This window comes from Chrysemys picta, chromosome 19, assembly GCF_011386835.1.
Source record: "Chrysemys picta bellii isolate R12L10 chromosome 19, ASM1138683v2, whole genome shotgun sequence".
In the NCBI taxonomy this organism is placed as follows: Eukaryota; Metazoa; Chordata; order Testudines; family Emydidae; genus Chrysemys; species Chrysemys picta.
The window spans coordinates 7250956-7265124 of record NC_088809.1 but is presented as its reverse complement, the minus strand read 5'-3'; the positions used below and the strand labels follow the sequence as shown (position 1 = coordinate 7265124).

General features: G+C 42.0%; 1 long non-coding RNA gene across 1 annotated transcript in view; it reads right to left on the bottom strand.

Annotated features, from left to right (window-relative positions):
* LOC122174454 (uncharacterized) overlaps nucleotides 1–14169 on the bottom strand; it is a 181303-nt gene that overhangs the window by 82816 nt on the left and 84318 nt on the right. The window contains exons 3-4 of the long non-coding RNA XR_006176282.2: nucleotides 13553–13645; nucleotides 11405–11440 (exon numbers count right to left, since the gene is read on the bottom strand). This is a non-coding gene — a long non-coding RNA (uncharacterized LOC122174454). The remainder of the gene's footprint in view (nucleotides 1–11404; nucleotides 11441–13552; nucleotides 13646–14169) is intronic.

Sequence of the window (14169 nt, the reverse complement as noted above, 5' to 3'; positions counted from 1 at the left end):
TTATATAGGCTCCTATTACCCCCCACCCCCGTCCCGATTTTTCACATTTGCAGTCTGGTCACCCTACTTCCCAGCCATATACCCTATACCCACTTCCCAGCCCATCCTGCCCATTTGCATAGTGGGGGTGAGATGTATCAACCCCATAGAGGTTCTCTTCCCCACCTAGCTACCTGTGCTCCATATAGCTCATTACTTCCTGGTGCTGTTGTGGATGGTGGATGACAATTTGCCTCTTTTATTACTCTCTCTCTCAGTATTATTCAACCAGTTTTGTTAGTCCATGATGTTAATTGACAAGATTTGGTATCCCAGGAACAAGAAAGCTTGGTGGCTAACAACTGGCAACTTAGGTCAACAAAGCACAATTGACCGCACACCATCAAAGCTGTCTCGAGGCTGGCTTGGAGACAACCCTGGTCCTGGCGAGTGTAGCAGCTGGACTGGACAAGCCACAGAACAGAGAGAGAGAGAGAGGAGTGCACATTCATTCACAATAAAGCATTTACTTCTCATACAACCAAGCCAACTGGGGTAATAAAAAAGAACCAACACATTATATATTTCAATCAGGAAATAATTCTGCTCTTGGAACACACGTCCCAATATTATTACGCCGATCCGCAAGCTGTGAATGACTCGGGATATTTGGAAGGAAAAACAATTTGCTCCCACTATTTACTTCTTCCTCCTGTTCTCAACCCAGAGATCACACAAATGTTTTTCCGCACCTCGGCTGTGAAAGAGACACTTTCATCGAGGAGGAGTAAATCACAATAACAGGGAAATAATCCTTCCCCTGAAATGTTTTATTTATTTATTTTTGCTTCACAGAAGTCTACATAAAAGTTCATAAATTGCGGCAATGGCTGCTGGTTAGCAGCTCAGACTCCAAATGAACCCCCCCCCCCTTTGATATTGTGACTTGACAAGCGACTGTTGGGGCAGGGATGTAAGGCGCTCTGGCACGAGTATGCCTTTTCCCCCTTTAAATCTAACTCAGGTAATGAAAACGCACAAGAAAATAGTGGGGTGCATCTGGGAGTAGTAGAAAACAGTTAGATCTTCATAGAGCCATAAAGAAGTAAACAGTAGGCTGCTATGAAGATCTATGGGGCCCCGCAGTGCCATTGTCTTCAAAAGGAATTAAAAACAAATTGCTGAGGGCCAGCACATAATTTAGAGACTCACGGCAATTTTATGACTTGCTAATGTTCCTAATTACATGCCCGTGAAAGGCTTAATTAATTGGGGGATGTAGCAAAAAGTGGAGCCTGTGTTTGTTATCATGGTTCCACTGCATTGATTTTAGTGCCTATGGAGAATTTAGGGCCTCTTTATTTGCACAAAGAAAATGCAAGTCTCTCGAAAAAATGCACATTAAGATCAACCCCTCGCTGCTATCTAATATACTTTCCTCTACTTAACCAAAGCGCTTGTAATCATATTTTGTAAATGTTGGTGCCGTTAATTGCATTGTGAGAGAAAATAGGTTCCGCTTGACTGGTTGTGGAGAATTTTACAAAGTTCTTTCCCTGCTCCCAAATCCGAGGACTCTCTGAGAGAAACTCATCAGGAAGTTGATGTGGCAGGATGCTCCGGTGTGGCTGAGGATGGTTTAGGAAACAGGAGAGCTCCCTCCACTTTCTCCTCCTCTTAGCGTCTCTCGCACACTCTCCAAGAGGGTTTGGAAGGACTCAGGGATAGAGAGCGAGTAAAGGCTTTGGCAGACCCTATAGGGACTCTTTGCCAAGGAGGTCTTGAAAGTGCCAACTGTGTTTTATGCACACGCTCACAACCGGGGTATTATTTTGTTGTTCCCAAAAGCGTGGTCTGTGCTTCACAGAAGACAGAGAAAGGCATGGCCTCAGACCCAGCACGCTTAAACAGGATACCACATGGGAAAGTGACCAAAAGTAAGGGGTGGGGAACCAACTTCACTAACTTTATAACAGAACTTGGTTTTAGATCGATGGGCAGATTTCTAACACGCTGAAGAGCAGGGCTGTTTGACTCCGGGGTTTTGGTTGGAGTCATTATAGGGAAAGGGCATTTCAGCTGAGAAATATGGATTCCCAAGTTCAACCCCCTTCCCTCAAGCCATCTGAGATCTACGGATGAAAACTGAAAAGTACCACATCCCTACAGTGGAAATAAAGATCTGTCCTGATGAGCATAAAAATTACAAGAAAAATCCATTTGGGCCAATGGAACATCATAGCCCTTTCCGAGCTCTACCAGAGCTCGTTCCCAACACAGACATCATTTTAATCCTTTTACTGCCAGAACACTACTAAGGCACCCTTTCTGCCCAGAAGCTGTTTTATTGACAGGACATGGAAACAGCTGGACATTCCACTGAGGAGATGGCTCAGTAAAAGTGACTTGAAGGGATCCAGTCTCCAGCCAGGTAGCTCCGAATGTTGCTAAAGGTTAAGCATCTCAGGTAAAGCACCTGAATTAATTCAGTGCAATGCATCTGGGTGGGCACCATTAGAACCCAAGTGCCCCACTTCACCAGAGTGACAGCTACCTTCCTGTATGTATCTAAAAGGCTCAACTCTGATGTGTTATCAGCGTGTAGCTGACCAGCTCGGCTCACTATCTAAATGATCATGAAGTCCACTATCCATGCAGCAGTAAGGAGAGACTCGTACATAAGTACAATGGCACAATACAAATAATAAATAGCAACGATCATATTCCTTAAGTATGGAGCCTTCTAATAGAGGTTTGTACTTGAATTGCCATTCCTTGGCAGAGAAATAATGGATTTAAGATTCAGATAATTTAACACACACACACCATTCCACATACACCTCCAGAAAAGATATTAAGGCAGGACAAAGAACTTTTCCAAGTTCTTACGCTAACTGCATAAATAAAGTAAAGAAAATCAGTTCTCTGAGCTTTTGACCGGTGCAAGAGATACTGTTTCCAAGGGGTGTTAGATACAGCATACAAAAATAAACATGAAACATTTAGAAGCAACCTGGGAAAGGAAAATGCATTGGAAGGGAGGAAGGCTTTTTTCAAGTGAACTTCACATCTTCCTTAAAATGCTTTTCTCCTTTTCTTGGCGTGAGTGTCTCTCTGGATTTCTGCACTCAGGAGCTCCAATGAGTTGGTAAGAGTGGTGCACTTATGCGGGAAGCTGTGATGGCCACTGATCTGAAGGAAACACCCACTGGGGGGATTGGTAATTTACGCTCTCAAAGACCAAGGGATCTGCTGCCCGAGCATAAACTGCAAACTGTGTCAAATTAGGTGGTGCTGGGTTTGTCACACTAGATGGCCATACAGTAGGGAATGAGTTTGAATTACAAGAATCATTTCATGTAGGGGAGAAAGTTAGAGCTTGATTCCATATGTTTAAGCCTAGTGCTTTTAATCTACTTAATCATTAATCTTTTTCCTTTCTGCCTCTCCTCCCCCATTTTTCTTAAAGGGGTGAGTTCTCTCTCTCTCTCTCTCTCTCTCTCTCTCTCTCTCATTCTCTTTCTCATGCATACACACACTCTCAAACTTCCACACAACAACCTTAGACTTTGCTGGGATAAAGAAACTATACAACCATAGAGTGAGCAGATATTCACCTTCCCCTGAACCTGGACAGTACAGACTGCGTTGTAAGCTCAATTTTATTGTGTGCATGTGTGTTTGTAACACATACTGTTGACAAAGTGTGTGTGTGTGTGGGTTATTACCAACCAGCAATCATTTCATATAATATCACAATTAAAGTGGAAGGACTTGATATCCTGAGTCACAAAGTCCACTCAGGAAAAGAGAGAGAGAGCCTTGCCTGTCTAGGCTGCTGGCTCAAACGCAGTCCATGCTGGTCAAGACTGGATGTCATTACCGTGTTTGATGGCTGTGTAATGTATTGTCATGGACAGGTTCCTTCATCTCAAAGCCACCACCACAAATACCAGCAGTAACAACCACAACAGAGAGGCCAAGAACTGTAAGGCGGAATTACTTTCTCACACTTAAAAGTGGCCTCGCCAGCTCAGGGCTGAGACATGATGGTCAGAGGCAGCAAGCTTGTGGAATACTTGAATTGGCACTGGCCCCTTCTCAACCAGCACTGTGGACAAACAGGGGATCTCAGTCCCCAAGACTGTTCATCCGGCACTTTCACAAGCACCAAACTCACTCTAAAAATAATTAATTACATAAAACTGAAGTAAAAAGAAAACCCTATGTATAGAGACACCTGACTGTGTGCGACTCTACCTTCCATATATTCCATCTGGCTTAGTTACTTCTAATGCAGCATCATCTGCCTATCCCAGAGCCGAGGCGCACGGGTAACTATGAAAAATGGGACATGCAACTGGACCAAATGCAGTAGTTAAACTGTTCAGTTGTTTTTTCTTATTTTAAGTATGTGGAATATTGCAAAGGTAATGAGAGGAGTGGAATAAACATGCATTTGTAATGGTGTCTATTGCACATCATCTTATATACACATGTCTATATGGAAAATCATTAATATGGAGGAATAGAGAAACCTTTTGAGGTTCAACACATGCAGTCGTAAAAATCTCAACACACCATCGGCTGCCTCAGTGTTGTAGTGAAAGGGCTAACATTGACAGCAGGGGGTTCAGTGCTTTTTTGCTATCTACTGCTAACAGCAAAAGAAGATTCTTCTTTAGCTCAAATGATAGGGGATTGTGTGACTGGAGCAGGGAATACAAGAGTTCTAGCCCCACTGTGGCCATAAAGTTCCAAGACTACTGAAGTGCCAGGTTACCGTATTGATAGGAACAAGCACATGAAGTCATGTGATTGTAAGCTGTTCAGAGCTGGGACTGTCTTTCTTTTGTGCATGCACAGTGCCTAGCACAATGTTAGATAATGAACATGTGATCGGTTTTCCAAAATAAAGTCGCACTTAAATTACTTGACACTGTCCCTTGACCTGTAATTTAAGTCCCAAATTTAGGCTGCGTTAACAAATTGGGAGGAGGCTAGTTTATAGCACTTAATTCAAAAAGAGATGTTTTGATTGTTTTTTAAATGGATGGGAAAAAATTTTAAAAAGCAAAATGTCAACATTTCCTTGTGGTGCTGGAAACCGAAACACAATGTGCCAAGCAAGAGAAGAAGGTCAGGTGAAAGGAACTGACCGGCTCACTTGCCTTATTCTTATTTATTGGTATTCTGGTATCAGCTAAATGACCCAGTTGGGCATTAGGCCCCACTGTGCTAGGCACACACATGAAAAGAAAGACAGTCCCCCTGCCCTTGCCCCATTGCCTCAGTTTATGACAAGAGACAAAAAGCAAACAGTGACTGAGCTCGAAGTAATGAGCAGCCGTCATCGCACTTGAGCTGCCCAGCCTTTCCCTGCTAAGCGGAATGAAATGCAGTAAGCAAACAGCGTAAATGGTGAAAAGAAAATTTCTGTTTCAAAGTCCTTTCCGTTTTAGTCACGTAAGGAATTTTAACTCAGATGGGGAAGGATTTTTTATTTTAAATAGCATTTTTAATCCTGACAGCGTTGTTAAATCCACAATTGAGTAGCACTGTGTATTATTTCGGCATAAGGAGGCAGCATAAGCATCGATTCTTGCCCCATTGCACCTGAGTCTATCCTGCAGGCGGCTTTAGGCTTTACAGCAATGGGGGAAAAAAGTGAGCCAAGTTTGACTTGTGCTCCTAAGAGGAGGAAATGTCTCTCGAAATATAGTTGCTTCTTTAATGATAAGACCATTGACAGGAACATGAATGTCATGAATACTTTGATCTCTAGGCTCAGAAGCTTCCACAACAATTATGAGTCAAGAGGGGTGAATATGGGCAGCAGCTAAAGGAACCCTAGAGAGTGATGCAGTAATTAGAGACAAAACCCAGCACATCTCTGCCTCCACCACTCGCCTGAACCAGGGAGGGGGTGAGCGTGGTAGGAATAAACCATATCCTTCAGAGAAACATAAGACCAACACGACTTTATACAGTTCAAAGCAAAAATCTTCAAAGATAGGTAAAATGCTAATTCTACTAATGTAGGTTTTTATGTATATGCTCTGAAAAGGTAAAGCAAATTAATCACCAGCTTTACCCCCTAATATATATCTGTGGTACAAATATATTACAGCATGTCAGATCTAAGGAGATATATCTGAACAGCGGTTGTTAAAAGAGCGTTTCCCTTTTCATGCTCTAATACAGTTATTTTGATCTTTCAGTCTTCATATTTTTTGTTCTCATCAAAGGAATGATGGCGCTAGAGATTAGGATGTTATTTATTTCCCTCTCACTGTCCTACTGGTGTTAATCACTTCTAGTGTCAACAGCTGCACAAGTCTGGCTGCTGCCAGAGAATACACCTTGCAGTGCTCTTGGAACGGACTAGAGAAGCATTGCTGAACTTTCCTGCTGGTCAGAGCAGTTCCTGCTGATAACCCAAGACAAACATTCCTTGTTTTAGGTTAGGATGACCTCTCCCTCCCCCTCTCCCCCGCCAAAAAAACCCTGGACTACAATACACTAGGGGAAATCTTATGCAAATTAACAGCAACAAGTTGAAAGAGACCTCGACGAAGTACATCCAGGTCAATTGCTTAATTTGTTGAAATGATAAACCATCTGTCCCAGATTGTCCCACAAAGGTACCTGCTGGATTAAGATCCTGCTATATGATGGAAAAAGACACCTGAGCTATACCCAGCTTGATTCTACACATCAAAGCAAATGGTTTAGAAGACACAGACAAAAGTTGGGAAACGCCATGCTGCTGGGAAAACACACAACTAAACTCCATGCCCCTCTCCCACAAGGGAACCTACTCAACTGAAACGCCCAGGCTACAGTCGAAGAGATTAATGATGCTAGTTTTTCTACATTCCATTACACACACTGTGGTCAAGACTGGTAGGGCCCAGAAAAGTTTAGATTGGCTTGAAAGGGTTGAGCTTTGCCCCATCAAGATCATCCCAGGGGTCCCGGCAGGCAACAGCACTTATGCATTTGGCAGTAGATGATACCTCTAAAGTTTCTTCTGAGAATTGAGTAGCATCGGGAACCAAGCCAATTAGGAGAGGTGACATTGCCTAGTGGTTAGAGCACATAACAGGGCATTGGGACTCCTAAATTCTGTTCCTGGCTCTTCAACTGTGTGGCACTCAGTAAGTCACTTAGGCCTGGTCTAAACTTGAAAGTTTTGTCAGCATACCTACATCCGTTGGGTGTGAAAAATCAGCTATGCTGACAAAAGCCATAATGTAGACACAGTTATACCAGCAAAAAACAGGTTTAGTTTATTTCACTCAGGGAACTGCTACAGGCAGTATCTCCCCAAGGAGGATTTCCCAGTACAGCTATACTGGCAAACCCTTTGAAGCACAAACAAGGCCTTAGGCCTTTCGAAATGCAGTCATCATGAAGAGGTTCCTTCATTTGGAAGGAAGGTGCTAGACCATATTAATCCTTCTTCTAGCCAGCAGGACTGTATCCCGGGACAGTCCCAAAATCTGTGTGGGGAAACCCACATCTTCAGCCCCTGTCTGTTTCGTCAAGGCCTGCGGACGGTTATCTACATGGGGACCAGTGTGAACAAAATATAATTTTCTGTTGAATCAGCCTTAAACATAGTAGAGTTTTTAATGTTTTGCAAAGCACTTCCCCTGTTGGCTAGGGTGGGTTCAAGGATAAACACAAACCTTTGTTTCAGGGCTGGAACAGGCAATCTAAATTAGGGAGGGTCTAATTCCTAGCTGACGGAAACCGCAATGTTGCTCTCCTTTTTCCTCCCTGCCCCCTTTCCATTCCTTGCCTTATTTGTTTTTGGTCCTTTTTTGTTTGTTAGTTCTCCCCTTTTTGGGGGTGGGGGAAATCAAAATATAAACACATAAACAAATAAATAAATCTGTGATATAGAAGTACAAAGCAGTAGTGCAAACGACCTACTTATCTATAATTAACTCACAAGTAAGATTTTAGCAGGTGGGAAATTAAACCCAAGCTAGAGTGACTTATACTTCAGATCAAGTCCAAACACTGTGATGTTCATGTTCCATTTTATGTAGGTGCTGTGATCAGCTGATGTTAACTATACATTCATTTATATAGGCTCCAATTCAGCACAGCAGGTGAGTATACAATTACGTTCAGTCCTATTTAGCAAAGCACTTGAACAGCTGCTTAGCTTTAAGCATATGCTTCAGCCCCATCAAGGTTAATGGGGATAAGCACATGCTTAAGGGCTTTGCCGAACAGAGATGGATTGATGAATCGGGGCCTCATACCATATAAAGGGGAAAAAATGCTCATCTCAAAGTCTAGTCGTCCTTAACTATAATGTAAAAGCAAAAATCACCGAGACAACAAATCAGCAACTATTTCTAGTGTATACTATAGAAGCCAATTAGGTTATGCAGCAAAATACCCCATACTTTCTAATGATTTCAAGCACCATCCCAATCCTTCAAAAATCTCCGAGGAAAAGAAATGGGCCGGTCATGATTTTATAATAAACGGTTACTATTTTGGGATTTTAAACAAAATAATGATGCAGATAACAATAAGAGGTTTCCCCAAAACAAATGGATCTTTTAAAGGTCACAACTAGTGTATGGAAAGTTCACATATATTGATAATGATAAAATGAAGAGTAAAAAAGATATATACAGATACAGTCATATTCATTACTGTCAATCAATCTATTTGTAAAACAACCAATAGACAAAGGTCAGATCAGCAGCCAAAATATCAGTTTCCTATTGGCTAGGTGAAAATTTTTTTTTTGTAGCATTGAAAAAGAGAAAAAAATGGGTTGGTGAGATGTTCATGGCTGGCTAACTTAAGTCCATTTGCACACCCATTTATACATTCAAATTGACAGTCTTGAACTACAAGAATGCTTACCATTCCCCACCCATGCTTTGGATACACCAAGTAGGACTCAAACCAGTTTGATTGTAACTTGCTTCTACCTGAATATTATACAAAAGTCACTTGCTTAGCCCCCGATTCAACAGAGCACTCTTTGTACTGAACTTTACACATGTGAGTAGTCCCACTAAAGTCAAGACTGTAGGTGCTGTACTCAGCTTTCCTAGCTACGCCTTTATTTAGGTTGTGTATAGACCAGAAAAGTACCCATTCCACACGCTAGGTGTCCTTGATAATCTAAAAGCTCAGCATACATGAAGACTAAACCAGCGGTTGTCATGACTATATATAAAAATTGAGGTCTACCATCTTAACTCTGAAATAAAAAAAAACCTGCCACAGAAAACTTCCACATAGCTAGCAAAACATCATTGTCCAGACAAGCCCAGTGCATCTGAAACGTGTAAGTATGCATAAACATGGGCCTATGGAAAACAAATCCCGTCAAACTAACTTGATATCTTTTTCTGATGAGATTACAAGTTTGGTTGATAAAGGTAATAGTGTTGATATAATATATTTAGACTCCTGCAAGGCATAGGACTTGGTGCCACACAACGTTTTGATTAAAAAGCTAGAAAAATATAATATTAATATGGTGCCCATTAAATGGATGGAAAGCAGATGAATAAATAGGTCTCAAAATGTAGTTATAAATGGGGAACCATCATTGAACGGATGCATTTCTAGTGGGATCCAACAGGGATCTGGTCTTGGCCCTACGCTATTTAGCATTTTTAAAATCGTTGCTGATAAAGTTTGAGATGACATAAAAATTGGGGGAGTGGTAAATAATGAAGGGGACAGGGTGATTTGGATCGCTTGGTCAGCTGGCTGCAAGCAAACAATGTGCATTTTAATGCCACTGAATGTACACATATCATCGAGGAACAAAGAATGTTGGCCATACTTACAGGATGGGGGACTCTATCTCGGGAAGCAGTGACTATGATAAAGATTTGAGGGTTGTGGTGGACAATCAGCTGAATGTGAGCTCCCAGCGTGACACTGTGGACAAAAGGGACGACTGCAAACTTTGGATGCATAAACAAGGGCATCTCGAGCAAGTGTAGAGAGGTCATTTTAGCACTGGTGCAACTACTGCTGCAATCCTGTGTCCAGTTCTGGTGCCCACAATTCAAGAAGAATGTTGACAAATTGGAGAGGGTTCAGAGAAGAGCCATGAGAATGATTAAAGAAAAGTGATAGACTCAAGGAGCTCAATCTATTTATCTTAACAAAGAGAAGGTTAAGGGGTGACTTGATTACAGTCTATCAAGTATCCACATGGGGGACAAATACTTGATAACGGGCTCTTCAATCGAGCAGAGAACGGCAGAACATGACCCAGTGGCTGGAACCTAAAACTAGACAAATTCAGATTGGAAATAAGGTGTACATTTTTAAACACCGAGTAATGAACCACTGGAACAATTTACCAAGTGTCATGCTGGATTCTCCATTGCTGGAAATTTTAAAGATCAAGATTGCATGTTTTTCTAAAAAATAAGCCGTAGGATTGTGTGTGTGTGGAAGGTCTCTGGCTGTGTTCTACAGGAGGTCAGACTAGAGGATCACAGTGGTCCCATTTGGCCTTGGAATCTATGAAATCTATGAAAGTAACAGACCAGGCTGTGTGTGACTCTAGGGCTGCTGTAGACTGGTCTGAACCTGTAAAGTCACTATTTCAAAATAATGTTTTAAAAGACTACATTAGATCCCAAACTAAGGAATATGCCAGACCTGTGGAATAGACGAAGAGGGACTGCCAGTAATGTATACAGGTGCACCGATAATTATTTGAAGGAGTATTTCCAGCATAACAAATCCCAAAGAGACAAGAAATAGGAAAAGACCGCAGGATATAATGTCTTTGAAAGAGGTTAAACCAGTGACATTGGCTATCAGCCGCATTGTGTTCCTTGCCTTAAAATGCTGACACTTACATGTTTGATGGTAACTACACTGCATGGGGGCACCTTTGCTTTCACATCAGATCTGCTGACATGAACAAGAGCTGATTCAGATGGGCATCCAAACATTAAAGACCTTGCCTATTTCCATAAAATGATTGGCAGGATGCCTACTGTTAGTCAGGTGGTCGCAGCGCTGATAAATGGCATCTTGATAAAAAAAAACTTCGCTACACTTCTAGAAAAAAAAAAGGCAGCATATTCTTTTTCTTTTTAAAATTTACTCGATTTCTGACAGATGAGATGTCTCATTTCTAACGATCAGATCCATCTTTAGGATCCACTCCAAGAACAAGAGGGGGTTTTCCTTTTCAGCCCTAGCTCAGCTGAAACTGTCCTCAGATTTCTCTGGGAAAACTGTAGCCGTGGTTTGCAAGAAAATGACGCACAGTAAAACAAAACTGAAATTCAATATCAATTCTGAGACATACAGGCCTGAGCCACAAAGCCAGTTTCTGCCTGCAATTTAAATTTCAACAAATGCATATTTCTTAAAAAAAAAAAAAAAAATTGCACAGATCACTTACTGCTGATTTCCAGCTAATCCATCAGTAGATCACTGCCTGAAAAAAAGAAAAAAAATCTCATTTCAAGCCCTGATAATATTTCCGTTCAGCTTTTGTAGCTTTTTAGGAACTTAATTCCAGGCATTTTTCTTAACATAAGGTTTAAAGTCCCCTTCAAAGATGAATTTTCTTTTACATCTGTATGGTATAATGGGAACTTTTTTCCCTCCTCCAGAGATCAAAATGCTGTTTCATTTCTCCCCCCGTCCTCCCACCCCTTGTTTTTTTTTAAATCCTGCAAATATCTTGTGAGCTGGGAGGCCCAGGCAGGGCTCTCTACTGATGCTGATACTTTACACACATTCCAGCCTCAGGCTCTGCATGGATTAAGATTGTCGTGAAAACAGTAGTAGTAGTGATGACACTGACTGTTTATTATTCATTCCTTTACAAAGATGGAATGTCATCCTGTGACCTAGCAACAATGCTGGGAGGGTGAAATATGCACTCTGCTTGGCTTTCACTGGACATCAGGGCTACCCCTGGCCAAACCCACAACTACTATGGCCTTGCTCCTGTAGTGCCGGCAGGGGATGGAAGGTTGTTGGGCTCCAGAAAAATGTGTCTACCACCATTGCAGTGTGTGGAAGTAAATCTCAAGCCTTCTTGAATGACCGCTCCTCCTGTCTCTATTTCATGGCCAGAAAATGGGGGTTAGTGCAGGCAGAGGAATGGGAGGGTGAGATTTTCAAAGATGCCCAAAGGATTTTAGGTGCCCAATTCCCCTTGAAATGATATGGCTTGGAGACTCTCTGCCATAGTATGTGGGAAGATACTTCAGCACGAACTGAGGTCCCTTCAAAGGCCTCACTCCTGCTATTAGGCAGGAATAATGGCATTTTCCCAGGCTGAAGTTCCACTAATTATGGAACATTCCCTGTATATGAATGGTCCGAGGGGGAGGGCAGAAGGCCAACAGTTAAAGAGAAACAGCTAGGTATGGCCAGTTACGGATCACTGGCGGCAGAGCGGTAACAATAGCAGCAAACGCTATGCTGCAGGATCAGGATGACCCAGCTGCGTGGGGACAAAAGTATCAATGACACATTGGGGCCTCCTACTAGTTAAAAAAATCCAAGAAAATCTGGACACTCCAGGGCCAAGATTAGAGAGCTGTGCTGTGGGTTTAACAGCATGACTCCCATCGACCTCAATAATGGGGAGTACTCATACTACAGAAATGCAGCGCACTGTTTGAAATGTGCCCATCAATACCGAAATAAGTTGGGACAGGGCACATGGGAATTCATGGAAAGGCAAAGTGACTGAGACCACATAATCCGCCTACCACTGATGCTATCTCATGCTGCAGATTTACCTTTCCATCTGCTCGTACACCCATCACCACAGTATCACAGGGCCATGCATACATTAATGAACACATCCCCGTTGCACCCCTGTAAGATAGAGAAGTATTGTCATCATTTACTGTGAGCTTGGGGAACTGAGACACAGAAAAATTAAGTGACTTGCCCGCGGTCACGGCGCTAGTCAGTGCCAGAGCCAGGAACTGAATCATGATCTGCTAGTCCAGTGCCTCCCTCCCACAAGAAAAGTTAAGGGAAAGTGCAAGAAATAGAGCTTCTTCCCCCAACACAGTCATAGCACTTCCTACACAGGAGCAGGAAGGATGGCCTAGTGGCTAGGGCACTGGTCTGGGACTCAGAAGAATTAGGTTCAATTCCCAGCTCAGCCACAGATTTCCTACGTGACCATGGGCAAGTCACTTAATCTACCTTGTACCTCTGTGAATGACGACAACACTTCTCTACCTCACAGGGGGAGTTGGGAGGATAAAACTCTTTAATGATTGTGAGATACTTGGGCACTATAGAGATGAGAGCCATATAGATAGAACAGAACAGTTGGAGTCCATGGGGCACAAGTTATATGTTTTTTGCATAGGGTGAAGGAAATTATCTGCACAATCACCACTGGGTTTAACGTCAGCCAGCTTTCTCCTATCTCATGTCTGTCTTGTCTACTTACACTGTAAGTTCTTCAGGACAGGGACTGCGTACTACAATGTCTGGCGCATTGGGGCCCGGTTCTCAGTTGGTTCTTAGACGCTACCATTATAAACAAGATTAACAACAATAACATCCTCACCTTGGTACCAGTCAAGGTCTGATGGAGATTGCTTGGATAACTGGACTTCGGTCCTGCTTCTCTGTCATGTGACTCGAATCACGTAGAATTTACCTTGGAAACAAAACAAAAAAACCCCACAACCCACATGAGTGTGAAATGCGACTGCCGATAAAGTAATCCTCAGCAATCAACAAAATTAATTGTGTGAACATCATTGATCAAACCTACTTAACACATTGAGTATACAGAAAGCTGGAATGTAATTTCATTACCAATCTGCTCCATCCTAATGAAATTTCTAACAACATTCTAATTTTGATTTCGGTTAAGGAGAGAATGATGGAAATTTTCTTTTGCCTCTCTTGTAAGGTTTTATTTTATTGGTTTTCTGCAATTTCAATGATCCTAATTTTTTTTAATTTGACATTTTATTAGCAGGGGGTTTAATATAATAACAAAGATAAAAGAAACTAAATTGCAAAACGGACAAGCCATCCAGAAATAAAATTGATGTCCAAATTAAGACGGCTAATTTTAAAGTAAAAAACTGATTTATTTTATTTTAGGGGGGGTTGTTTTTAGATTTTTGTTGTTAATTCTAGCTGAGTTTCTGACCTCACTGATTTGAATGATAG